Raw genomic sequence first — 26,917 nt, forward strand, 5'->3', positions numbered from 1 at the left:
AAGAGAAAGAGTTGACACAAAAACCAACCCACTGACAAATATTTACTAAATATTTTCTGTGTGATCAGTGGGACTGCCTTCCAGGGTCTGGTGAGCTGCTATAAATCTAATCCATGCAATAGGACATTAAGGTAGGAGGAGATGTTTCACTGGACAGTTGGGTAGGATTTAAAGAGGAAGAAGTAAGCAGATAAAATAAACAAGAATAAAAGTAAGGATAAACATGACATCCTAGGGAATTTATTTTACCAGGACAGAGAATGCCCACAGAACAGTGATGAGAAGTAAAGATAGATAGATGTGTGGTAGTCAATTTATGAAAAGGCTTGAAATAGGTAGTGTACAACTTTATTTGTATAATGCTTTGCACTTTTAAAATCGCTTTGACATACATCGCCTTTTTTATCCTTTTAAAAATTTTGTGAGGTAAATAGTATCATTATTAATTTTATTTAAAAAAATATACTATCGATTGTAGAGACAGGATCTCACTATGCTGCCCAGGCTGCTCTCAAACTCCTAGGCTCAAGTGATGCTCCCACTTTGGCTCCCAAAGTGCTAGGATTACAGGCATGAGCTACCATTCCCAGGCCATTATTAATTTCGTAGTGGAGAAGGCTTAACATTGTGCAGGTGTTAAAACTATCATCTGATTCCTACTTCAGGCCCTTTTCCCATTGAAGTTGCAATGGGGAACTATTACAGCTCTTGAGCAAGGGGTGTCAGTATAAAAATAGTGTTATAGAAGGTTTGAACATGGTTTATAAGTTGCACTGAACAATGAGACCTAGGAAGCCAAGAGGGCAGCAGTAATGCCTTGTACTTTTCTGGGCATTAAGCATTACCAAGGAATAAAGGAACAAAAGAAAATTGGCATACGTGGAGTCATGTTTAAAGGAAGAAATAATAAGCTTTAAAGTGTGAGATCTATTAAAATGCATGTATTAAGATACAGAATACAGGCACGGAGACAAGAGGAGATAGATACCCACTTCAAAAACTTTAAAAGATGTCACCATCATCAAAGACCAAAAGTAGATAAAACCACAAAGAAGGGAAAAAAACAGAGCAGAAAAACTGGAAACTCTAAAAAGCAGAGCGCCTCTCCCCCTCCAAAGGAATGCAGCTCCTCACCAGCAATGGAACAAAGCTAGATGGAGAATGACTTTGACGAGTTGAGAGAAGAAGGCTTCAGACAATCAAACTACTCTGAGCTACAGGAGGAAATTCAAACTAATGGCAAAGAAGTTAAAAACTGTGAAAAAAAAATTAGACAAATAGATAACTAGAATAAACAATGCACAGAAGTCCTTAAAGGAGCTGATGGAGCTGAAAGCCAAGGCTCGAGAACTACATGAAGAATGCAGAAGCCTCAGGAGCTGATGTGATCAACTGGAAGAAAGGGTATCAGTGATGGAAGACAAAATGAATGAAATGAAGCGAGAAGGGAAATTTAGAGAAAAAAGAATAAAAAGAAACAAACAAAGCCTCCAAGAAATATGGGACTATGTGAAAAGACCAAATCTACATCTGATTGGTGCACCTGAAAGTGACGGAGAGAATGGAACTAAGTTGGAAAACACTCTGCAGGATATTATCCAAGAGAACTTCCCCAATTTAGCAAGGCAATCACATTCAGGAAATACAGAGAACGCCACAAAGATACTCCTCGAGAAGAGCAACTCCAAGAAACATAATTGTCAGATTCACCAAAGTTGAAATGAAGGAAAAAATGTTAAGAGCAGCCACAGAGAAAGGTCGGGTTACCCACAAAGGGAAGCCCATCAAACTAACAGAGGACCTCTAGGCAGAAACTCTACAAGCCAGAAGAGAGTGGAGGCCAATATTCAACATTCTTAAAGAAAAGAATTTTCAACCCAGAATTTCATACCAGCAAAACTAAGCGTCATAAGTGAAGGAGAAATAAAATACTTTACAGACAAGCAAATGCTGAGAGATGTTGTCACCACCAGGCCTGCCCCAAAAGAGCTCCTGAAGGAAGCACTAAACATGGAAAGGAACAACTGGTACCAGCTGCTGCAAAACTATGCCAAAATGTAAAGACTATCAAGGTACGAAGAAACTGCATCAACTAACAAGCAAAATAACCAGCTAACATCATAATGACAGGACCAAATTCACACATAACAGTATTAACTTTAAATGTAAATGGGCTAAATGCTCCAATTAAAAGACACAGACTGGCAAATTGGATAAAGAGTCAAGACACATGAGTGTACTGTATTCAGGAAACCCATTTCATGTGCAAAGACACACATAGGCTCAAAATGAAGGGATGGAGGAAGATCTACCAAGTAAATGGAAAACAAAAAAAAGGCAGGGGTTGCAATCCTAGTCTCTGATAAAACAGACTTTAAACCAAAAAAGATCAAAAGAGACAAAGAAGGCCATTACATAATGGTAAAGGGATCAATTCAACAAGAAGAGCTGACTATCCTAAATATATATGCACCCAACACAGGAGCACTCAGATTCACAAAGCAACTCTTTAGTGACCTACAAAGAGACTTAGATTCCCACACAATAATGGGAGACTTCAACACCCCACTGACAATGTTAGAAAGATCAATGAGACAGAAAGTTAACAAGGATATCCAGGAATTGAACTCAGCTCTGCATCACGCGGACCTAATAGATATCTAAGGAACTCTCCACCCCAAATCAACAGAATATATATTTTTTTCCACACCACACCACACCTATTCCAAAATTGACCACATAGTTGGAAGTAAAGCACTCCTCAGCAAATTCAAAAGAACAGAAATTATAACAAACTGTCTCTTAGACCACAGTGCAATCAAACTGGAACTCAGGATTAAGAAACTCACTCAAAACCACTCAACTACATGGAAACTGAACAACCTGCTCCTGAATGACTACTGGGTACATAATGAAATGAAGGCAGAAATAAAGATGTTCTTTGAAACCAACGAGAAGAAAGACACAACATACCAGAATCTCTGGGACACATTCAAAGCAGTGTGTAGAGGGAAATTTATAGCACTAAATGCCCACAAGAGAAAGTAGGAAGCATCTAAAATTGACACGCTAACATCACCATTAAAAGAACTAGAGAAGCAAGAGCAAACACATTCAAAAGCTGGCAGAAGGCAAGAAATAACTAAGATCAGAGCAGAACTGAAGGAAATAGAGACACAAAAAACCCTTCAAAAAATCAATGAATCCAGGAGCTGGTTTTTTGAAAAGATCAACAAAATTGATAGACCATTAGCAAGACTAAGAAAGAAGAAAAGAGAGAAGAATCAAATAGATGCAATAAATAATGACAAAGGGGATATGATCACCGATCCCACAGAAATACAAACTACCATCAGAGAATACCACAAACACGTCTATGCAAATGAACTAGAAAATCTAGAAGAAATGGATAAATTCCTCGACAGATACACCCTCCCAAGACTGAACCAGAAAGAAGTTGAATCTCTGAATAGACCAGTAACGGGCTCTGAAATTGTGGCAATACTCAATAGCTTACCAACCAAAAAAAGTCCAGGAACAGATGGATTCACAGCGGAATTCCACCAGAGGTACAAGGAGGAGCTGCTACCATTCCTTCTGAAACTATTCCAATCAATAGAAAAAGAGAGAATCCTCCCTAACTCATTTTATGAGGCCAGGATCATCCTGATACCAAAGCCTGGCAGAGATACAACAAAAAAAGAGAATTTTAGACCAATATCCTTGATGAACATTGATGCAAAAATCCTCAATAAAATACTGGCAAACCGAATCCAGCAACACATGAAAAATCTTATCCACCATGATCAAGTGGGCTTCGTCTCTGGGATGCAAGGCTGGTTCAACACACACAAATCAGTAAATATAATCCAGTACATAAACACAACCACAGACAAAAACCAGGTGATTATCTCAATACATGCAGAAAAGGCCTTTGACAAAATTCAACAACCCTTCATGCTAAAAACTCTCAATAAATTCGGTATTGATGGGACGTATCTCAAAATAATAAGAGCTATCTATGGCAAACCCACAGCCAATATCATACTGAATAGGCAAAAACTGGAAGCATTCCTTTTGAAAACTGTCACAAGACAGGGATGCCTCTCTCACCACTCCTAATCAACATAGTGTTGGAAGTTCTGGCCAGGGCAATTAGGCAGGGGAAGAAAATAAAGGGTATTCAATTAGGAAAAGAGGAGGTCAAATTGTTCCTCTTTGCAGATGACATGATTGTATATCTAGAAAACCCCATTGTCTCAGCCTAAAATCTCCTGAACCTGATAAGCAACTTCAGCAAAGTCTCAGGATACAAAATCAATGTACAAAAATCACAAGCATTCTTATACACTAATAACAGACAAACAGAGAGGCAAATCATGAGTGAACTCCCATTCACAATTGCTTCAAAGAGAATAAAATACCTAGGAATCCAACTTACAAGGGATGTGAAGGACCTCTTCAAGGAGAACTACAAACCACTGATCAATGAAATAAAAGAGGATACAAACAAATAGAAGAACATTCCATGCTCATGGGTAGGAAGAAACGATATCATGAAAATGGCCATACTGCCCAAGGTAATTTATAGATTCAATGCCATCCCCATCAAGCTACCAATGACTTTCTTTACAGAATTGGAAAAAACTACTTTAAAGTTCATATGGAACCAAAAAAGAGCCCGTATCATGAAGTCAATCCTAAGCCAAAAGAACACACCTGGAGGCATCATGCTACCTGACTTCAAACTACACTACAAGGCTACAGTAACCAAAACAGCATGGTACTGGTACCAAAACAGAGATATAGATCAATGGAACAGAACAGAGCCCTCAGAAATAATGTTGCATATCTACAACCATCTGATCTTTGACAAACCTGACAAAAACAAGCAATGGAAAAAGGATTCCCTATTTAATAAATGGTGCTGGGAAAACTGGCTAGCCATATGTAGAAAGCTGAAACTGGATCCCTTCCTTACACCTTATGCAAAAATTAATTCAAGATGGATTAAAGACTTATATGTTAGACCTAAAACCATAAAAACCCTAGGAGAAAACCTAGGCAATACCATTCAGGACATAGGCATGGGCAAGGACTTCATGTCTAAAACACCAAAAGCAATGGCAACAAAAGTTAAAATTGACAAATGGGATCTAATTAAACTAAAGAGCTTCTGCACAGCAAAAGTAACTTCCATCAGAGTGAACAGGCAACCTACAAAATGGGAGAAAATTTCCGCAACCTACTCATCTGACAAAGGGCTATTATCCAGAATCTACAATGAACTCAAACAAATTTACAAGAAAAAAAGATAAACAACCCTATCAAAAAGTGGGCAAAGGATATGAACAGACACTTCTCAACAGAAGACATTTATGCAGCCAAAAAACAAATGAAAAAGTGCTCATGATCACTGGCCATCAGAGAAATGCAAATCAAAACCACAATGAGATACCATCTCACACCAGTTAGAATGGCAATCATTAAAAAGTCAGGAAACAACAGGTGCTGGAGAGGATGTGGAGAAATAGGAACACTTTTACACTGGTGGTGGGACTGTAAACTAGTTCAACCATTGTGGAAGTCAGTGTGGTGATTCCTCAGGGATCTAGAACTAGAAATACAATTTGACCCAGCCATCCCATTACTGGGTATATACCCAAAGGATTATAAATCATGCTGCTATAAAGACACACGGACACATATGTTAATTGCAGCACTATTCACAATAGCAAAGACTTGGAACCCACCCAAATGTCCAACAATGATAGACTGGATTAAGAAAATGTGGCCCCTATACACCATGGAATACTATGCAGCCATAAAAAATGATGAGTTCATGTTCTTTGTAGGGACATAGATGAAACTGGAAATCATCATTCTCAGCAAACTATCGCAAGGACAAAAAACCAAACACTGCATGTTCTCATCATAGGTGGGAATTGAACACATGGACACAGGAGGGGGAACATCACACTCTGGAGACTGTTGTGGGGTGGGGGAAGGGGAGAGGGATAGCATTAGGAGATATACCTAATGCTAAATGACGAGTTAATGGGTGCAGCACACCAACATGGCACATGGATACATATGTAACAAACGTGCACATGGTGCACATGTACCCTAAAACTTAAAGGATAATAATAATAAAATTTTAAAAAAACTAAAAAATATATTTTATCTATATTTAAGTTTAAATTCAGCTTGGTTTTAAAGCTAACCAAAATGTTCAATTTCATTTTCCTCTTACATAGTCTTACATAGTCTTGTGGAATCCCCCACAGTTCCGGGGAAACAGCTCTCAGAAGAGTTTATTCTCATATATTTATGTCATTTCATGGAACAAGCAACATATTCAATTTCAGTAAAAGGAAGGGTATTTGTTTCTATCTTAGTTTGTGCTGCTATAACAAAATGCCTGAAACTGGACAATTTGCAAAAACAGAAATTTGCTTCTCACAGTTCTTAGGTTGGGAAGTTCAAGATCAAGGGTCCAGTAGGATCTGTGTCTGGTGAGGGCTGCTCTCTACTCCCCAGATGACACTTTCAACACTGTATCCTCTGGAGGGGATGAATATTGTATCCTCACATGGAGTAAGGGATGGAAAAGCAGAGGCATCTCTCTGAAGGTGTTTGTAGAAGAGTACTAATCTCATTTATGAAGGCAAAGCTCTCAGAGCCTACTCACCTCCCAAGGGTCTCACCTCTTCATACCATCACCCTGGGGGTTAAGTTCCAACATATGAATTTTGGAGGGAAACATACATTGAAACCATAGCAATTCCTACGTCCAAAGCACTCCTCTTTTTCTTCTATGCCTCCCTTTTCTTCTTTTATTTTTAATTTTTGTGGGAACATAGGAAGTGTATATATTTTGATACAGGTATGAAAATGTAAAATAAGCACATTATGGAGAAGGGAGTACCCATCCCCTCAAGCATGTATCCTTTGGGTTACAAACAATCCAATTACACCCTTTAAGTTATTTTAAAATGTACAATTAAGTTATTATTGACTATATTCACCCTGTTGTGCTATCAAATAGTAGGTCTTATTCATTCTTTCTATTTTTTTGCACCCAATAATCATCCCCCTACCCCTGAGCCCTCCACTACCATTCCCAGCCTCTGATAACCAGCCTTCTGATCTGTGTGTCCATGCAATCAATTGTTTAGTTTTTAAATACCACAAATAAGTGATAACATGTGATGTTTGTCTTTCTGTGCCTGGCTTATTTCACTTAACATAATGATCTCCAGTTCTATCATGTTTTCACAAATGACGGAATCTCATTTTTTATGGCTGAATAGTACTCCACTGTGTATATGTACCACACTTTCTTTATCCATTGATCTACTGATGGACACTTAGGTTGGCTCCCCATTTTGGCTATTGTAAATAGTGCTGCAACAAACAGGAGTGCAGATAGCTCTTCGATATAGTGATGGTCTTTCTTTTGGATATATACCCAGCAGAGGAATTGCTGGATTGTATGGTAGCTCTATTTTTAGTTTTCTGAGAAACTTCCAAAATCTTCTCCATAGTGGTTTAGTAATTTACTTTCCCACCAATTGTGTACGACTGTTCACTTTTTTCCACATCCTTGTCAGCATTTGTTATTGCCTATCTTTTCTAAGCCATTTTAAGTGAGGTGAAATGATACTTCATTGTAGTTATTATTTGAATTTCTCTGATGATTAATGATGTTCAGCACCTCATCATACGCCTATTTTCATATAATCGTTTGCTATTTGTATGTCTTCTTTTGAAAAATGTCTAATCAAATCTGTTGCTTTTTTTTTTTCTTTTGAGACAGAGTTTTGCTCTTCTTGCCCAGGCTGGAGTGCAATGGCACAATCTTGGCTTGGTGCAACTTCCACCTCCCAGGTTCAAGCAATTCTCCTGCCTCAGCCTCCTGAGTAGCTGGTATTACTGGCATGTGCCACCATGCCCGGCTAATTTTGTATTTTTAGTAGAGATGGGGTTTCTCTATGTTGGTCAGGCTGGTCTCAAACTCCCAACATCAGGTGATCTGCCCACCTAGGCCTCCCAAAGTGCTGGGATTACAGGCATGAGCCACCATGCCCAGCCATCTGTTGCTTATTTTTTAAACAGATTATTAAGTCTTTTCTTATAGAATTGTTAGAGATCTTACATATTCTGCTTATTAATCTCTTATCAGATGGATAGTTTACAAATATTTTTTCCCATTCTGTGGGTTGCTCTTCACTTTGCTGATTGTATCCTTTGCTGGGCAGAAGGTTTTTAACTTGATGTGATCTCATTTGTCCATTTTGACTTTGATTGCCTGTGCTGTGGGGTATTACTCAAGAAATTTTGTCCAAACGAATGTCCTAGAGAGTTTCCCCAAAGTTTTCTCACAGTAGTTTCATAGCTTTAGGTCTTAGATTTAAGTCTTTAATCCATTTTTATTTGATTTTTATATGTGGCAAGAGATAGAGATCTAGCTTCATTCCTCAGCATATGGATATCTAGTGTTCCCAGTACCATTTATTGAAGAGACTATCTTTTCCTCAATTTATATTCTTGGCACCTTTGTCATAAATGAGTTCACTATAGGTGTGTGGATTTGTTTCTGGGTTCTCTATTCTGTTCCATTGGTGTATGTGTCTGTTTTTACGCAAATACCATGCTGTTTTGGTTACTATAGCTCTGTAGTATAATTTGAAGTCAGGTAATGTAATTCTTCCCATTTTATTCTTTTTGCTTAGGATAGCTTTAACTATTCCGGGTCATTTGTGATTCCATATAAATTTTAGAATAGTTTTTTCTATTTCTGTGAAGAATGTAATTGGTATTTTGACATGGATTGCATTGAATCTGTAGATTGCTTTGGGTAGTATGGCCATTTTAGCAATATTAATTCTTCCAATTCATGAATATAAAATACCTTTCCATTTTTTGATGCCCCTTTTAATTTCTTTCATTAGTGTGTTATAGTTTTCATTGCAGAGATTTTACTTCTTTGGTTAGTTCCTTGCTATTTAATTTTATGTGTGGCTATTATAAATGGGATAACTTTTTAATTTCTTTTTCAGATTGTTCACTGATGGCATATAGAAATGCCACTGATTTTTGTATGTTGACTTTGCACCCTGCAACTTTACTAAATTTATTCATAAGATTTAACAGTTTATTAGTGGAGTCTTTGGGTTTTTCCAGCTATAAGATCACATCATCTGCAAACAAGAATAATTTGACTTCTTCCATTCCAATTTGGATGCCCTTTATTTCTTTCTCTTGTCTGATTGCTCTAGCTAGGACTTCCAGTACTATATTGAATAAGAGTGGTGAGAGTGGGCATCCTTAATGTATTCCAGATCTTAGAGGAAAGGCTTTCAGTTTTTCTATATTAAATATGATACTAGCTGTGGGTCTGTCACATATGGTTTTTATTTATTTTGTGTACGTTCCTCTTATGTCCAATTTTTTGAGGGTTGCTTTTTTATCATGAAGGAATGTTGAACTTTATCCGACACTTTTTCAGCATCAATTGAAATGATCATATGGATTTTATTCTGTATTCTGTTGATATGATGTATCACGTTGATTGACTTGCATATTTTGTATCTTCATCACATCTCAAGGATAAATCCCACTTGATCATGATGAATGATCTTTTTAATGTATTGTTAAATTTGGTTTGCTAGCATTTTGTTGAGGATTTTTACATGAATATTCATCAGAGATATTGGCCTGTACTTTTCTTTTTTTGATGTATCTTTGTCTCATTTTGGTATTAGGGTAAAAATAACCTCATAGAATAAGTTTGGAAGTATTCCTTCCTCCTCTTTTTTTTTGGAAAAATTTGACTAGGATTGGTGTTAGTTTTTCTTTAAATGTTTGGTAGAATTCAGCAGTGAAGTCATTGGGTCCTGGGATTTTCTTTACTGGGAGATATTTTATTACAGCTTTGATCTTGTTATTTGTTATTGGTCTGTTCAGGTTTTAGATTTCTTCTTGGTTCAATTTTGGTAGGTTGTATGTATCTAGGAATTTGTCTATCTCTTCTAGATTTTACAATTTATTGGCATATAATTGTTCATAATAGCCACTAATGATCCTTTGAATTTCTGCAGATTCAGTTGTAATGTCTCTTTTTTCAATTTCCGGTTTTATTTATTTGAATGCTGTCCCTTTTTTTCTTATTCTAGCTAAAAGTTTGCCAATTTTGTTTAACTTCATAAAAAAACAAATTTTGTTATGTTGATCTTTTGTGTTGTTTTCAGTTTAATTTTTTTCTGCTCGGATCTTTATCATTTCTTTTCTTCACTGATTTTGGACTTGGTTTTCTCTTGCTTTTCTAGTTCTTTACGATACAGCATTAGATTGTTTATTTGAAGTTTTTCTTCATTTTTGACTTAGGCATTTATAGCTGTAAACTTCCCTCTTAGCACTGCTTTTGCTATATCCCATAGATATCGGTATGTTGTGTTTCCATTATCATTTGTTTCAAGAAATTTTTCAATTTCCTTCTTAATTTCTTCAGTGCCCCATTGGTCACTCGGGGCAAATGTTAAATTTCTATGTTTGTATAGTTTCAGAAATTCCTCTTGTTATTGATTTCTAGTTTTATTTCATTGTGACCAGAGAAGATGCTTGATATTATTTCAATTATTAGCATGTTTTAAGGCTTGTTTTGTGACTTAACATATGGTCTCTCCTTGAAAATAATTCATGTGCTGAGAAGAATAATGTGTATTCTGCAGCTCATGGATGAAATGTTCTGTAACTATATACTAGATCTATTTGATCTATAATATAGATTAACTCTGATATTTCTTTGTTGATTATCTGTCTGGGAGATCTATCTAATGCTGAAAGTGGGGTGTTGAAGTCTCCAGCTTTTATTATATTGGGACCTATCTTTCTCTCTCTCTCTTTGGGTTTAATAATATTTCCTTTATATATCTGGGTGCTCCAGTGTTGGTTGCATATATATTTACAATTGTTATATCATCTTGTTGAATTGATCCATTTTTCATGATATAGTGACCTTCTTTGTCTCTTCTTATAGTTTTTGTCTACAGTTGTTGATGTAAGTACAGCTACTCCTGTTCTTTTATGGTTTTCATTGGCATGGAATATCTTTTTCCATTCTTTAATTTTGAGTTTATGTGTATCTTTAAAGGTAAAGTATGTTTCTTGTAGACAACAGATCATTGGCTATTGTCTATTGGTTGGATAATTTAGTCCATTTACATTCAATGTTATTAATGATAAGGACTTACTCCTTCCATTTTGTTATTTATTTTCTGTTTTTATTTCTGTGTCTTTTTGTGTGTGTGTGGTCTTCTATTCCTTCTTCCTTTCTTTTCTCTCTTCCTTTAGTAAGGGTGATTTTCTCTGGTGATATGATTTAGTTTATTGCTTTTTATTTTCTGGTATCCATTGTATGTTGTTTGGTTTGAGGTTACCATGAGGCTAGCAAATACTATCTTATAAACCATTATTTTAACCTGATAACAATTTAACACTGCTTGGATAAACAAACAAGCAAAAAGAAAACTAACAAAAACTCTACACTTTATTTTGTTGTTTTATTTATATAGTACTTCCTATGTCTTTTTTTTTTTTTTTTTTTGAGACAGAGTTTCACTTTTGTTGCCCAGGCTGGAGTACAATGGTGCCATCTCAGCTCACTGCAACCTCTACCTCCTGGGTTCAAGTGATTCTCCTGCCTCAGCCTCCTGAGTAGCTGGGATTACAGGCATACACCACAACATCCGGCTAGTACTGTATTTTTACTAGAGACAGGGTTTCCCCATGTTGGTCAGGCTGGTCTTGAACTCCTGACCTCAGGTGATCCACCCGCCTCAGCCTCCCAAACTGCTCCTGGCATGAGCCACCGCACCCAGCCTGTACTGCTTATGTCTTGAAAAGTTGTCGTAGTTATTATTTTTATTGGTTCATCATTTAGTCTTTCTACTTAGGATAAGAGTAGCTTACACATCACAGTTACCGTGTTATGGTATTCTGTGTACTTACTATTACCAGTGAGTTTTATACATTCAGGTGATTACTTATTGGTCATTAATGTCCTTTTATTTCTTATTGAAATACTCCCTTTATCATTTCTTGCATCACAGGTCTGGTGTTGATGAAATCCCCCAGAAATCCCTCAGCTTTTGTTTATCTGGGAAAGTCTTTATTTCTTCTTCAGGTTTGAAGGAAATTTTCTCCAGACAAGCTATTCTAGGGTAAAAGTTCTTTCCTTCAGCACTTTCAATATGTCATGCCACTCTCTCCTAGACTGAAAGGTTTCCTTGGAAAAGTCTGCTGCCAGACATACTGGAGCTCCATTGTATGTTATTTGTTTATTTTCTGTTACTGCTTTTAGGATCCTTTCTTCATCCTTGATCTTTGGGAGTCTGATGCCTTGAAGCAATGCTCTTTGGGTTAAATCTGCTTGGTGTTCCATAACCTTCCTGTACTTGGATATTTATATCTTTCTCAAGGTTTGGAAAGTTATCTGATATTATCCCTCTGAATAAGCTTTCTACCCCTATCTCTTTCTCTACTTCCTCTTTAAGGCCAGTAACTCTTAGATATGCCCTTTTGAGGATATTTTCTAGATCCTGTAGGTGTGCTTCATAGTTTCTTATGCTTTTAACTTTGTCTCTTCTGTGTATTTTCAAATAGCTTTTCTTCAAGCCCACCGATTCTTTCTTCTGCTTTATCAGTTCTGCTGTTAAAGAACGCTGACACATTCTTCAATATACCACTTGTACTTTTCACCTCCAGAATTTCTGCTTTATTATTTTCAATTATTTCAATCTCTTGGTTAAATTTATCTGATAGAATTGTGAATTCTATCTCTGTGTTAACTTGAATTTCTTTGAGTTTCCTCAACACAGATATTTTGAATTCTCTGCTTGAAAGGTCACATATCTCTGTTTTTACAGCATCAATCCCTGGTGACTTATTTAGTTCATTTGGTGAGGTCATGTTTTCCTGAATGGTGTTGATGCTAGTAGTTGTTCTTTGGTGTCTGAGCATTGAAGAGTTAGGTATTTATCATAGTCTTCATTGTCTGGCCTTATTTGTAGTTGTCCTTCTTGGGAAGCCATTCCAGATATTTGAAAGAACATGGGTGTTGTGATCTAAGCTGAGGTCTAAGCTTTATGGGGCACCCCAAGCCCAGTAATGCTGTGGTTCTTGCAGAATGATAGAAGTACTGCCTTGACAGTCTTGGACAAGATTTGGAAGAATTCTCTGAATTACTAGGAAAAGTCTCTTGTTTTCCTTCCTTACTTTCTCTCACACAGAGTCTTTCTCTCTGTTCTGAGCCACCTAAAGCTGGGCTGGCAATACACCCCTGTGGCTACCACCACTACAACTCCACTGGGTCAGACCTGAAGCCAGCACAGCACTGTCTCCCTAAAGCCTCCTGTAGCCATTCTCTGGTGACTGCCTATGTTTGTTCAAGGCCCTGGAGCTCTACAAACTGCCAGTGTCAAAGCCAGCCAGGCTTGTGTCCTTCCCTTCAGGGTGGCAAGGTCCCCCAGATCCCAGATGGGTCTAGAGGTGCCATCTGGGAGTCAGGGACTAGATTCAAAAACCTTAGAAGTCTACCTGGTATTCTTTTCTACTGTGGCTGAGCTGGCATTTAAACCCACAAGATGCAGTCCTTCCTACTCTTCTCTCCCCTTTCCAAAGGCAGAGGAGCATCAGCCCCTAGTCACCACCACCCCCAGGCCAAGAGGAGTTCTGCCAGACTACCACCAATGTTCCCTGAAGGCCCAAGGGCTCTTAAGTCAGCTTCTGATAAATGCTGCCTGGCCTGGGACTCACTCATCAGGGCAGTGTCCAGGAATGTCATCCAAGAGCCAAGTTCTGGAATTGGGGATCCCAAGATCCCACTTGGTGCTCTACTCCTCTGTGGCTGTGCTGATACCTAAGGTGCAATACAAAGTCCCCTTTACTTTTCCCTCTGCTTTTCTCAAGCAGCAGTTTTGCCCCATATGCACCACAGCTGGTAATGTACTGAGTCTCACCTGAAGCCAGCAAATTTCAGAGGCTCACCCAAGGCCCTTGACGTAGTGCCTGGGTATTGCTGCTGATTATTCAGGGCCCAAGGACTCCTCTATTAGCAGGAGACAAATATTTCCAGGGCTGGGTCCTTTCAAGGCAGTGAGTTCCCTTCTGGCCTAAGGTGTGTCTAAAAATGTCAGATGGGAGCTAGGGCCTTGAATGGGGGCCTCACTACTCTGACTGGTGCCTTATCCTGCTGTGGCTGAGCTGGTATCCAAGATGCAAAACAAAGTCCTCCCCATTTATTCCTCTCCTCTCCTCAAGCAGAAGGAAGGGTTTCTTTTGAAGCCATGAGCTGTGCAGCGTGGGGTTAGGGAAGGGGTAATGCCAGCACTCCCTTGGCTGCTCCAGCTGATGCCTCAGTATGTCACATGCCCCCTAAGTGCACTGTCTCTGGACCTAGTTCAGCATTAGGTCTTGCCTAAGAGTTGCAGTCCTTATGGTCTAGACTGCCTCTCAAGTTTACTCAGAGACATGGAGTTCTGTAACCCTCAGTGGCAAGGTTTGGAGGAACTCAAATTTGGATCACTAAGCTCAGGAATTCCCCTCTGGCTAGGGCTGGTTTAAATGCTCCCCCCACTGGTGGGTGTCAGGTGAGTTTGGTCTGGTTGTTCTTTTTACTCTAATAGGATAGAACTGAGTTCAATGCCTCACAATTACTGTGTTCTCCCTCCCACGGCACACAGAGATGCTCTCGACAACACGCAGCTGCTGGGGTGAAGGGGCAGTGAAGGATGGGAGTGGAGGAGGGGCGGCATTGGTGATTCAAGGCTGTTTTTGCTATCTTTTCAGTGCCTTTTTCAGCAATATGAAGTTAAAACCAGGTACTGTGAGTGCTCACTTGATTTTTGGTTATTATGAAGGTGTTTTTTTCTGTGTAGATAATTGCTAAGTTGCTGTTCTTGTAGGGGTAGGGGGACGATGGGTGGAGCCTTCTATATCACCATCTTGACTATGTCTCTCTTTTCTCACAATAATAACCTTCCTTATTGTACTGCTAAATGTATCTCACAAACACCTTTGGACAATGTTTAGATATAGACTTTTTGTTTGTTTGTTTGTTTTTTTGCTGGAGACAGAGAAAGTTGGAAAATAGACCCTTAGCTAGAAAGGACTAAGAGAGAAGACTATTCAGAGAATTTAAAGATAAAAACAAAATAAATCATTAAATGTCTGCCTATTTTTAAGTTACACGATGAAAACAAACTCATTTGACTCTTTCTGTCTCCTTTCTGGTTTGATACACAAGCACATGCTGTCTTAGAAAAAGGAATTGCCTAAATGAATAAAATAAACTTTATTCTTATGGACTCTTGGAGCAAATCCAGTCAACTAAGAGACTATCATCATTATTAGAGCAAGAGTCAAAGGGACATTGACTTTTACAGGTAGAGTTTATACTGACCAATTCTCTGCTTTATTTTGTTTGACAGCTAATGTGGTGCTGTAAGAATTTAGAGAAGAAATAAAATACTCATTCTTTATTTCTTATGTAAAGATCCAGGGAATGAAAAAGAAAGCACAAAATAAATATGACAGTTTCTACTCTTCAAGAGTTTAAAATATCTTTACTTATAAAGTGAGTATAAGAAAAGTTTTGCTTTTTTTTTAAGCTAAATCTACTGCATATGAACAAGTAAGTACAAATTAACAGTTTATCTAAATTTATGGTATAAGTGCTGGGATGACATAGAGAAGTCATAACCAATATCAAGTGGGATTGAGGAGAAAATGTACTTAATGCAGTTTAATATAGAGCTGTCTCATAGAAGTGAATAGATCTGAAATTGCAATGGGGAAGGACAAAACAAGCTAGTTAAGTGTAAGAAATAGTTAGAATATTGAGAGGTGTGGGTGGGATTAAGGACTGCCACATGATTAATAAAGATTCTCAAACTCAGTGGAAGCAAAAGAAAAAGAAAAGAAAAAGAAAGAAAGAAAGAAAAAAAAAGAAATGCCTTTGGGGACTATATCACAAGACTTCTGCAGAATCAATATACTTCAAAATGAAACTGAAAAAAAATGCCAAAACTTACATATTTTTCACCAACATAGAGAAATCGAAATTCTTTCCAAAAGTATGACATTTTGGTTTTTTAAAGAAAGAAAGAAAGAGAGAAAAGGAAAGAAGGAGGAAGGAAAGAGGGAAGGAAGGAAGGAGGGAAGGAAAGAAGAAAGGAAGGAAAGAACATTTAACCCAATTAGGTTAAATATTTTGTTACAGAAATTTAGTTCAACTTCAGAGGATCTTTCTTGTTTCCTACTCACAGGAAAAATAAGTAATACAACCACCAGCAAATCTTAACATAGGATGTACTTTCTTCCTCATTGCCTTATTCCTAATTTAATCATGTGCAGATCATCTATTTCACCTACAGAGCTGTGTACAAATTTGTTTTGGCCTTTTTTTCAATATATTTCAGAAATAATACACTATTTGGGATTTGTATTTGATTGGCTGTATTTACATTTTTTTGAAAAACTACTTATTAAATGTGAAAAATATTCCCTCCTCCCATTGTAAGCTAAATTTAAAATTGTTCAGGTGGTGCTATCATCAGCACTTTACCTATCTTTATGCATATATGAAAATCATCACTTTGTGATTTTTACAAGCCTTATAATTTTTCCTAAAATACTGACTTCCTGCTGAGATGCTTCAAATGTAGATATACCACATTTCTGTTTTCCTTTACCCATCTGCTAATTATAAAGATCAAACTATAAGTTATATCTAACTAATTAGAAGCAAAGTCTGTGCATTAAGAATGTAGAACCTGAAGAAGGAAGAAATGAGTAAGTGAATAAATGATGAATTGTTTTGTGTCTATGTGGATTTTGTGTCTACGTGGATTTTTTTGTGTCTATGTGGACTTTTTTCTAAGTGAACTCTGAACAGCTGTTTTATAACAGGGATGAGGGAGAAAACTAGGGCAGACTATCCATGTAGCAATAGTTGAAATAGCTAATATTTACTACATTCCATCTCTTTTCTAAATATTTTACACACATTCACATGCTTAATCCTCACAAGGACCAGAGGTAGATGCTATCGTTATTCCCATTGTGCAGATGAGTAAACTGAGGCATTTAGAGGTTAGGTAATTTATCCTAAGGTCATGGAACTTATAAGCGGTGGAGCTGGGATTCGAGCCTAAGGCACATGACTCCAGAGGCCAAAATTGAAACCACCACTCCAAAAATGAAATATACAGAGAAAGAAGCCTGTTATTGAGTACTGATCATACAACCATCCGACGACATGCTACATTCATCTGCATTGGTGCAAAGCAGGTGTCTACCTCAGTTAACTCACATTTCTTCTTAACTTTCTGTCAGCAACTAACAAACCCTAGCATTTAAATTTTACATTTTCTAATTCATTGTTCTTCTCTTATATGGGAGACCTGCTTCAGTTTTTGAATTTGTTTCTTCTCGATGAATAGGTAAATCAAACTAACCAGCAAGGACTCATCTTTCAAGATTCTCTGGCTGTGACTCTGAATCCATATTAACATAACTCTTCAGTATAGATCATCTCAACTAAGTATCATTTCCAGGAAGCTGTACATCATGTTGGGTGCTTTCACTGTGTCTGAAACTTACTAGTTGACATGTTAAAACCTTAATTATCTTTAAAACTCTTGCTAGGATGGAATCTCCTCAGTGAGATCTTCCTTCCCTATATTGCATCCATCCATTCTACATGCTATTAGTACTGCATCGTCACTATGGATTTGCATTTTTTATATGCTGTTCTCACACTGGGTTCTCCAGTAAGTAAGATCATTAAGAACAATCATGGTATTTTGGAATGCCCTGGTCTGAGAAAAGTGCCTAGAATATATTAGAAGCATTGCAAATGTTTATGAAACTACATTGAAAGGTGACTACTATGTCAGCATCGTTGCAGGCTGGCAGCACTTTATCCAACTACCTGTACAACTCGCTTTTTAGCTAGAGTAGGATTTAAGTCATACACATTGAGAAAAAAATCCTGTCATATTTTTCCCAAATTGTCCACAAAGCTATATTCTTCTAGTATATCTTGTCTCCATATACTCTTGTGACATTTTTAGTTTTACTTTACATTAAGTCACATTTTTAATTAATTTATTAAATTTAGGAAGAAGGCTACAAATTAAAAGCCATCACATATATACAGTGGCACATTTTATGTGGTGCACATTTTTTAAATATTGTAGTTTAGCAGTATAGAAAACAGCATCTAATTTTATCAAAATAAGCTTGCTAGTCATTGTTATTCCTATTAAAAGGATAAATTATCTTTTCAAATAATTCTTAAAGATATATAAAATGCAACTTCAATTTTTAGCTGGATGGCTGATTAAGATAACTAGAAACTCTAAAAGTGTAAATAACTAAATATAACATATAATATGGTTAACATATAACAAAATGGGTTGGTAACATATAACAAAACGTTTTAAACGCATAGCTATGTTTTCAACAAAGAAAAGGAAACCTGTAGGTACCAGAAATAAGATGGAAACCAAAGGGTAAGCATGCAAGCGGAACTTGAGGCAATATATTTTCCTCCCAGTATTTTCGAAACTCAAGTTGTATTTACAAGATGAGACAGAGGACATGCATGGCCTATGCAACCTACGCATGGCAAAGAATGGGAACTGAGAGAATGGAGCAGAGCAGGGACCCTCAAAAGTCTACACATTTGATAGATGATTACATTTTTAAATTGCCCAACATCACAGGAAGATAGCAAAGAAGTTTTTCTGTCTCTGTCTAGGCTCTATATTTTAGACGTATATATCTCCAAAGAGAAATTTTAGTCCTACGGCTATCCCAGGTTTGAGGTTAAAATGAATATACTGTTAATTGTAACAATATACATCATATTATTCCTAAAGCAGGGATTACCATTAAGCCACCTGGTAAATCTACTTCAAAGCTGTTTCTTAAAGACAGGCCACAAGTATTCTCTCAGATAAAATGTAGGGAAAAGCCTCAGTAAAATAAAGTAGCAATTAAAAAAGAAAACATGGAAATCGCAGAAATAAATGACCATGAATTAGGTTAAGCAAACACTATAGAAAGATTAGAGTCTTGGCCGGGCACGGTGGCTCACACCTGTAATCCTAGCACTTAGGAGGGCTGAGGTGGGCGGATCACAAGATCAAGAGATTGAGACCATCCCGGCGAACATGGTGAAACCCCGTCTCTACTAAAAATACAAAAATTAGCTGGGCATGATGTGCACCTGTAGTCCCAGCTACTCAGGAGGCTGAGGTAGGAGAATCGCTTGAATCCAGGGGGCAGCGGTTGTGGTGAACCAAGATCGTGCCATTGCACTCCAGCTGGCGACAGAGAAAGACTCTGTCTAAAAAAAAAAAAGATTAGAGCCTCAAGAACGTGAGATATAGAAAAATAATTTAAAAGAGAATATAGAAAAATACATACCAGTGTACAACTTTTTTTAATGCACAGAGGCATAAACATGGCTGCACTGACAGGTAATTTTCCTAAAGGGGTACGGGGAGGAAGAGATCAGAATAGACAGGAAAAGGAGAATCAAAGGTAAATAGGTAAATGAGATCATGATCTGTGTAAAGGAAACAGTTTGAAGAATAAGAATATTGTAAAAATACCCTAATTTTGGTGCATATTATAGAATCCTGAGAAATCAGGTTGAGTGGATAGAATGAGTCAATTTCAGTAGGGTAAGTCAGGCTGAAGTAAACATCTTGGTTGGTTTCCAACATCCATCCCATTACTTCTCTACTAAGTAGCTGTATGATTTGGGAATGCAATTCTGTTCAAGGTGGGCTTGACTGGTCCACCCATCTCCTCCCCAAATCATGTCTGACCTACAAGACTTTAAACCCACCCACAACTTATTGGCACCTTGTGCCAATGTAGGCTCTCTTGCTCTATTTCTCCCCACATTGTTTTCTGGAATTTATAGTATCGAGTTGAACAACAAAAAAAGACAAGCACAAGTGAAGGGCTGAAAAATATTCCTGCTGCCTTAAAAGCAGTACATGTGTAGTAGCATAACAGACATTTAGAATTCTGATTGGTGTAATGCAGAGAAAGGAAGCAAAGATAGGATGAGTAATGTGTTCATAAATGTTTAACAAAAGGGGAGAGTCCTGATTTGTAGCCTGTGATGATCCCATCGAAATGGGAGTAAACACTCTCACCCTAGCTGATTTCAAGATTTAAGTAGTTTAACAAGCAACTTTCAAAATTCCTGATAATGTAGCTCTTGACTTGACAAACCATTATGAGCAATCTGGCTCTTGCGCACCACAGCTCTTAACCCACCTTTAGAAAATATCAAAGTACCACTTCAGATGTTCTCTCACCAATGGATTATCCATCACATTTTTCCAACTGGTTGTATCAGCCTATGGATGACAAATATTCTTCTCAGATTCTAGCAGTAGAGTTACTGTCATCCTAGGCGTTAATGGTAGTGTGAGCATTGTCTTTTTCTTATTTTAATAGAAAGTTGGGAAACAACAACAACAAAAAAAAAATACAGAAGCTATGTTAAGTTAGACTCTCAAACTATAAAATACTAATAATATATATAAATTTATTCATTAATTCAACAAAAATGTATTAAGCACTTTCTAGGTACAGTTTTAGGTTGCAAAGGTAGAGCAGTGGGGGAAAAGTAAAATAACTAAAATCAACTAACCAAACAATTTCTTCTGTTTTGCGCCCCTCTGAGTTCTTCCCTAATTTGGTTTATAAAATATCTCATTTCTTTCCTTTATGTAAATGAAATATATGGCAGTATATATACATATAATTCTGAATTTGAATTCATAAATGATGGAAGGAAATAAATCTGCTTGAAAAAAATATGACAGACCATAGATAAGCATCCACAAATAGAATTAAAAAAAAAAAAAGCTTGCCTAATTTTTTGTAAGTCACAGGAACAGCAACCCATCTAGTAAATAAAATAATTGCAGCACTTTTTATAATAGAAAAATATCTGAAAGATCCATCAACTGGAAAATTGATAAATAATTGTGCTGGATCCATATAATAAAATGTTGCATAACAGAGAAGATGAATAAATCCAAGCTATAGATACCAATATCGGTGAACCTTACAAATTTAAAGTTGAACAAAAACAAATGCCAAAAATATATAAAGCACCTTTTAAATATGTAATAGTATAAACGTTTAATCTGTATATAAGTACACATGTGTGTGGATAATCAATCTTACATTCATGGCAATACTAAAAAATTTCATAAAAGTGGTAGCCTCAGCAGTTGAAGAAAGCAAGATGCTATGAAAGAGTTATAATCGGCTTCAGTTGTTTTCAGATTGATTTCTTTTTGAGTTGGATAATTAGCATACAGATTTTTATTATTTTACTTTTTCTTTTGGAACACATGAAGTGTTTTATACATCTTTTATTTATTTTTTAAATTAATTTTTCAAATTTTTTTTTAGACAGGGTCTTGCAGAGCCCCGGGTGGAGCACAATGATGCAATCATAGCTCCTTGCAGCATGGAACTCCTGAGCTCAAGCGATTCTCCCACCTCAGCCTCCCAACTAACTGGGACTACAGGGATGCTCCACAATGCCTGTCTAATTGTTTTTTGTTTTTTTTTTTTTGTTAGAGACTGGGTCTCACTCTGTTGACCAGGCTGGTGTCAAAAGTCCACTCCTGGTCTAAAGTGATCTTCCCACCTCGGCCTCCCAGAGTGCTTGGATTACAAGTGTGAGGCACTTAGCTAGGCTGATAACATATTTTAATAATAGATTTTAAATCTATTGACTAAATTTTTGGAGCTTCACAAGTATTTGTGTGGTTCGAACATTAGTAAACAGTGTATTATCTTATGTATAAAAACCCTCATTAGTATTTCTTCAAGTTTGGGAATTACTTGAATTAAATATGGAAGCTCCAGATTTAATTACCCATGAGTCAGTAATGTTATTAAGGATTTTCTATCCAATTTCAAATTGCAACTTTCAGAGTAATTCATGTGCAAAAAATCAGAATTAATAATTGAGAATTGGAGATAGGAGTAATCTCACCTAGGATATAAAGAATGGTGACACATACAGTCTATCTTTGTTATCCATTATCTGCCTTTTGTCCTAGGAAGACCTACCCAGTTTTTCATGACCAAGATTTGTGATGTCATCTGAATGTATATGCTGGTGTGTGCAAATGTATGTGTATCCAGTGAAAAGTGCCTGGTATAATTTTTAATTATAGAAATGAATCCAAGCACAGAACATAAATTGTAATCAAATAGGATAGTTTCTCTGAAACTAACTTTTATATTGATTAAAGACTCAAAGATATTGAGCTTTTGATCTAGAAATCCCTGCTTTGCCAACCTTAGAATGAAACGTAAACACTGCTGGATGGAGGTGAACACTGCTGAGATAACTCTAAATTAGCCTACAGAGAATATTTTTTTCTCTCTTCATTGAAGTTTAAGGTCAGATCTAAGCAAAAATTCCCTTGCAATAAAATGGGCTTGGGGAGAACAAAAATGTAGTCAGCCATAGATTTTCCAAATTCTAGACCTCCTTTGGTCACTGACCAGTTTTGTAACCTTATTTCTCTAGTCTTACTTTCTCATGTCTCATCTTTTCCCACTTGTACAAAATATCTGGCATTTTATGCATAATTATGCAATTCATGCTGATTATATTTACTTGTGGTAAATAGACCTGGAATGTTTAACAGAATTTGTTTCCCAAGGCAACCCATGACTTTACATGTGCCCCAGAATTTTCCTCTGAAATAATGAAAGTTTCCTAGCATTACAAAAACTGAAACAAGGTGTTTTTTTCTGGTTTATTCTTGATGGAAAAAAAATAAAATAAAATTAGAATACATGGGAACTGAAAGAACCAGGAAAGTACGTGCAGATGTGCCTGCCCTAAAACGAAAACAAATTTTGAGGAGAAATGGAGAAGCAGCATATAAGGTTTTACTGATTCTCGAACTTTTCTTCTTTGCTAAGACTATGCAGTTTTTTCTTAGAACCGTATAACTAAAGGGGTTTTATCAAACACTAGCACAAGTGTACTTTAAGGAAACGAAACAATTATAAAACTCTACGTGGAAAAGTGTTGATATGTCAAAAATTATAAGTTAAGTAAGACTAGTTTACTTACAAATGCTGTAGCATTTAACACATTGTTTAAGGCCAAGCCTGGTGGCTCATGCCTGTAATCCCAGCACTTCGGGAGGCTAAGGCGAAAGGACTGCTTGAGCTCAGGAGTTGGAGACCAGCCTGGGCCACACAGGGAAACCTTGTTCTCTACTAAAAATAATAATAATAACCATAATTTAAAAAGCAGCTGGGTGTCGTGGTACTTGCCTGCAGCTCCAGCTACTCAGGAGTCTGAGGCAGGATGATTGCTTGAGCCCAGGACTTTGAGGCTGCAGTGAGCTATGATGACACCACTGCACTCTAGCCTGGGTAACAGAGTGAGACCCTGTCTCTAAAATGTAAATAAATAAAAATAAAATGTAGTTCACTTATGAGAATTATATCTCTATTTAAACTTTATTAAATATGTATTGGTTAAAGTGTTGTATAGCTTTGATTTAAAACTTATGTTAGCACAACATCTTGCATACATAAAAATGATGTTAGATGTTACAGTGGTTCTTTCTGTTTTTTCATTTTTAATTGAGGACTGTGTTGCAAATGTGAACAAACCAGACCTCAATATTGGTGCTTGCAGATTAATACTCTGAAATGTACAATTCTGTCATTTGATGAAGTAGTGTAAGTGGACTCAGGGTGGATACAGAGTATAATAATGACATTAAAAGTAATTTAATTTGAACCTTCATGAGAAAGGCCTGTAGATTGTTTTCTTTAGGATAAATCCACAATTAGTTTCCAAATATCATTATTAGCTTGAAGCAGTAAACACCTTTCCCAAAGTAGTCCAGAAGGAAAAATTTTCCTTTATTTTCTTACCACCACTATCAAATTTCCAAAAACAAATTGAAAGGACAAGTTACGTTACAGTTTCAAATGCTCAATTGCCTTCTAGACTGTTCTAATTCACAGCATAGAATCCACTGTGTGCACCTGTCCAGATCCTCACATTCAAGTCTGTTTGATAGCCTGCTCATTGGAACACTTCCACACACTGTCCCTCTGGGGCCTCATCTGCTTACACTGCTGGCTGTCTCAGCCTTCCCAGGTGTCAGCTGGGCTCCAGCACAGCCCTCACTTCCTAGTCACAAGGGGACCTGCAGCAGCCCAGGTGTCCAGACCTACACTGAAGGGATGCATAGGGGCTGTGGTTCTTCCCGTCATGTCCGTAATCAGATGAAGTTCTGTAGAATGCCTGAGACAGAACTTCCCAAGCAGCTAATGACACAACTCAAAAGTGTGGGGTGTGATGCGTCATTATTTAGCAGTGAGAGACAGAAGAAAGAGGTTGACAAATCCAGTTACTCAGAAAGAAACGTTTAATAGTGTAAACTAAAAATAAAATTCTACACCCCACAACGACTGAATGGACCATTTCTTGGCCGAGGTGGATCCCAGAGAAACCTTGAAAACTGAGTTCTCAGCCACGACGGGATAGGAGGTTGGACACAACTCATTAGACCCCCTCCCTTACTAATGGCTAACCACCATTAGGCTTTGTTTCCTAGGGGCTAAAAAGAAACCAGCCCTCTCAAAGGACTCCACCACAGATATCAAGCAACCCCCTGAAAAAAGACTACCGACCCTGGAGTAGTCCTGACCAGTCTACGGAGAATGAGCAGTAAGGATTTTCATGTCCTCTGCTTCATCTTTGGGCATCACAGGGCCAAAAACTCTACCCTCGGATCATGCCAATGTTGCTGTTTTTTTGTACGTGGGACCCATAAGGGCCGAGACGCTCAATTGCACATGAGCATAGTTCTCCTTTCACAAATATACATGGCTCCTCCCATACCTTATGGAATGTGTACGCCTGCCACTCTGCCCAACATAGATTCCCGTTCCAGTTTTCCCTCCCTGGAAGTGTCTGTTGCTGGTTTCTGGCTATAGGCTACAGTTCCCAGCCTGTCAGAATGGCACCCCAAAGACTGCAGCCCTTTATGAGAAATAAAGCTCTCCTCTCCAGATTTACGAACCTTGTCGTTCTTCAGTTGACTTAGGAATATCAGCCATATCTGTGGTGGTGGTGAGAGGATCTGGCGGATCCCTGCACCATTCTCCCTCAGACCCAGGGTTTTTTTTTTTTTTTTTTTTACCATAGGGAAAGGGTACCGTGCTTCAGAAGGAATTTGTAAGACAATTGAAGTAATTTGCTCAAGGACAGAATTTGTGCTAAGTCAGTCAACACCTCTGAGTAGCATTCAAGATGGAGTTGCTTTACCTCCACACAAACTTAGAGTAATGAGAAAAATTAAAAAGCCAGCAGATAAATTCCTGTCCTGTCTTTCTATCTCACACTTTCCTGAGTAGCAGGGGTTACCTTACGACCTGGTTGGAATACGTCCTTAGTGAGGAAGCAAAAGGTGCTTTGTTCTAAAGCTGTGGATTCCTGGACGAGGTACTACATTTTCTCCTTCCCTGAATCGCTTCTTTTTCTCTCACTGTTGCTACCCTAGCATTGCTTTTTCAAGAAAGTATTAGGACTTAAGCTTTGACCAGGCTATATGTTTTTATGGAACTTTAAAACATTCACTTTAGGCGTATGTAATCTTAAACATATAAGAAATCTAAAATATGAGAATAATTAAAAGTCTTTCAGTATAATTTTCCCTGAATATCCATAGTTTTCACTCCTTAACAACAACAATACCCCAAATTAAAAATACATATATAAGGCAAAAGTGTCCTTAATGCCAGTCAATTAATCTAGTTCAGAAGAAAGCTTTATTTTTCTCATAGCTCTGTACCATATAATATAAAATGCTAATAATTTTAAAAAAAGAAAACCTTAGTGAGGGCTGAAGAAAAATAAAATAATCAAGTCAATATTTTAAAAGAAATACAGGAAACATTTTATTTAGTTTACTATGGAGAAAAGATCCTATAAACAGTAATGATAAACGTTAACAGAAACAAATCCACTGACTGTTTTTTAAAACAAATTTTATTGAGGTGTAATATTCATATAAGAAAATGTACCCATTTTTAAAAATGTACCCACTTTACAGTTTAATGAGTCCTGACAAATACTATATCCACGTAACCACCATCACAATCAAGATTTAGAATATTTGCATCACCCCAAATAGTTCCCTTGTGACCTTTTGCAGTAATGTTTTCCTACTCTTACACCCAGGCAACTGCTGGCCTCATCAGCTTTCACTTCCTGCCACTATACAGTTTTGTCCATTCTAGAATTTCATGTAACTACAATCATCACACACACGTTATGTATGTATGACATGTTATGCATATGTGTACATGTTGTGTATATATCTGCTCTTTCAGCACGTTTCTGAGACTCATCCATATAGTTGTGCATATGAGTTTGTCCTTCCTATTGCTAATATACTATTGTATTCATGTACAACATGTTGATGCACATTTGCATTACTTCTCATTTTTGGCTCTTACCAATGAAGCTGCTATGAACATCAGTGTGCAAGCTTTTCTGTAGATATATATTTTTACTTATTTTGGGCAAATATGTAGCAGTGGAATTGCTGTATCATAAGGTAAGTGTACGTTTACTGTTATAAGAAACTGCCACATTATTTTATAAAGTAGTTGTACCCACAAGCAATGTGCAAGAGTTCCAGTTGTTCCACGTCTTTCCCAACATGACATTGTTAGTTTTTATAGCTATATCTATTTATATGGGTAGTGTTATCTCCTGGTAGTCTTATTTTGTATTTTCTTTCTGAATAATGAT

At 37.2% G+C, this 26,917-nt stretch overlaps 1 pseudogene; it reads right to left on the reverse strand.

Annotated features, from left to right (window-relative positions):
* Nucleotides 1–24,369, reverse strand: part of LOC116462696 (translation initiation factor IF-2, mitochondrial-like) — a 74,292-nt pseudogene extending 49,923 nt beyond the window's left edge.
* Between the last annotated feature and the right edge of the window lie 2,548 nt (nucleotides 24,370–26,917).

This window comes from Hylobates moloch, unplaced genomic scaffold (genome assembly GCF_009828535.3).
Source record: "Hylobates moloch isolate HMO894 unplaced genomic scaffold, HMol_V3 SCAFFOLD_23, whole genome shotgun sequence".
Classification (NCBI taxonomy): Eukaryota; Metazoa; Chordata; class Mammalia; order Primates; family Hylobatidae; genus Hylobates; species Hylobates moloch.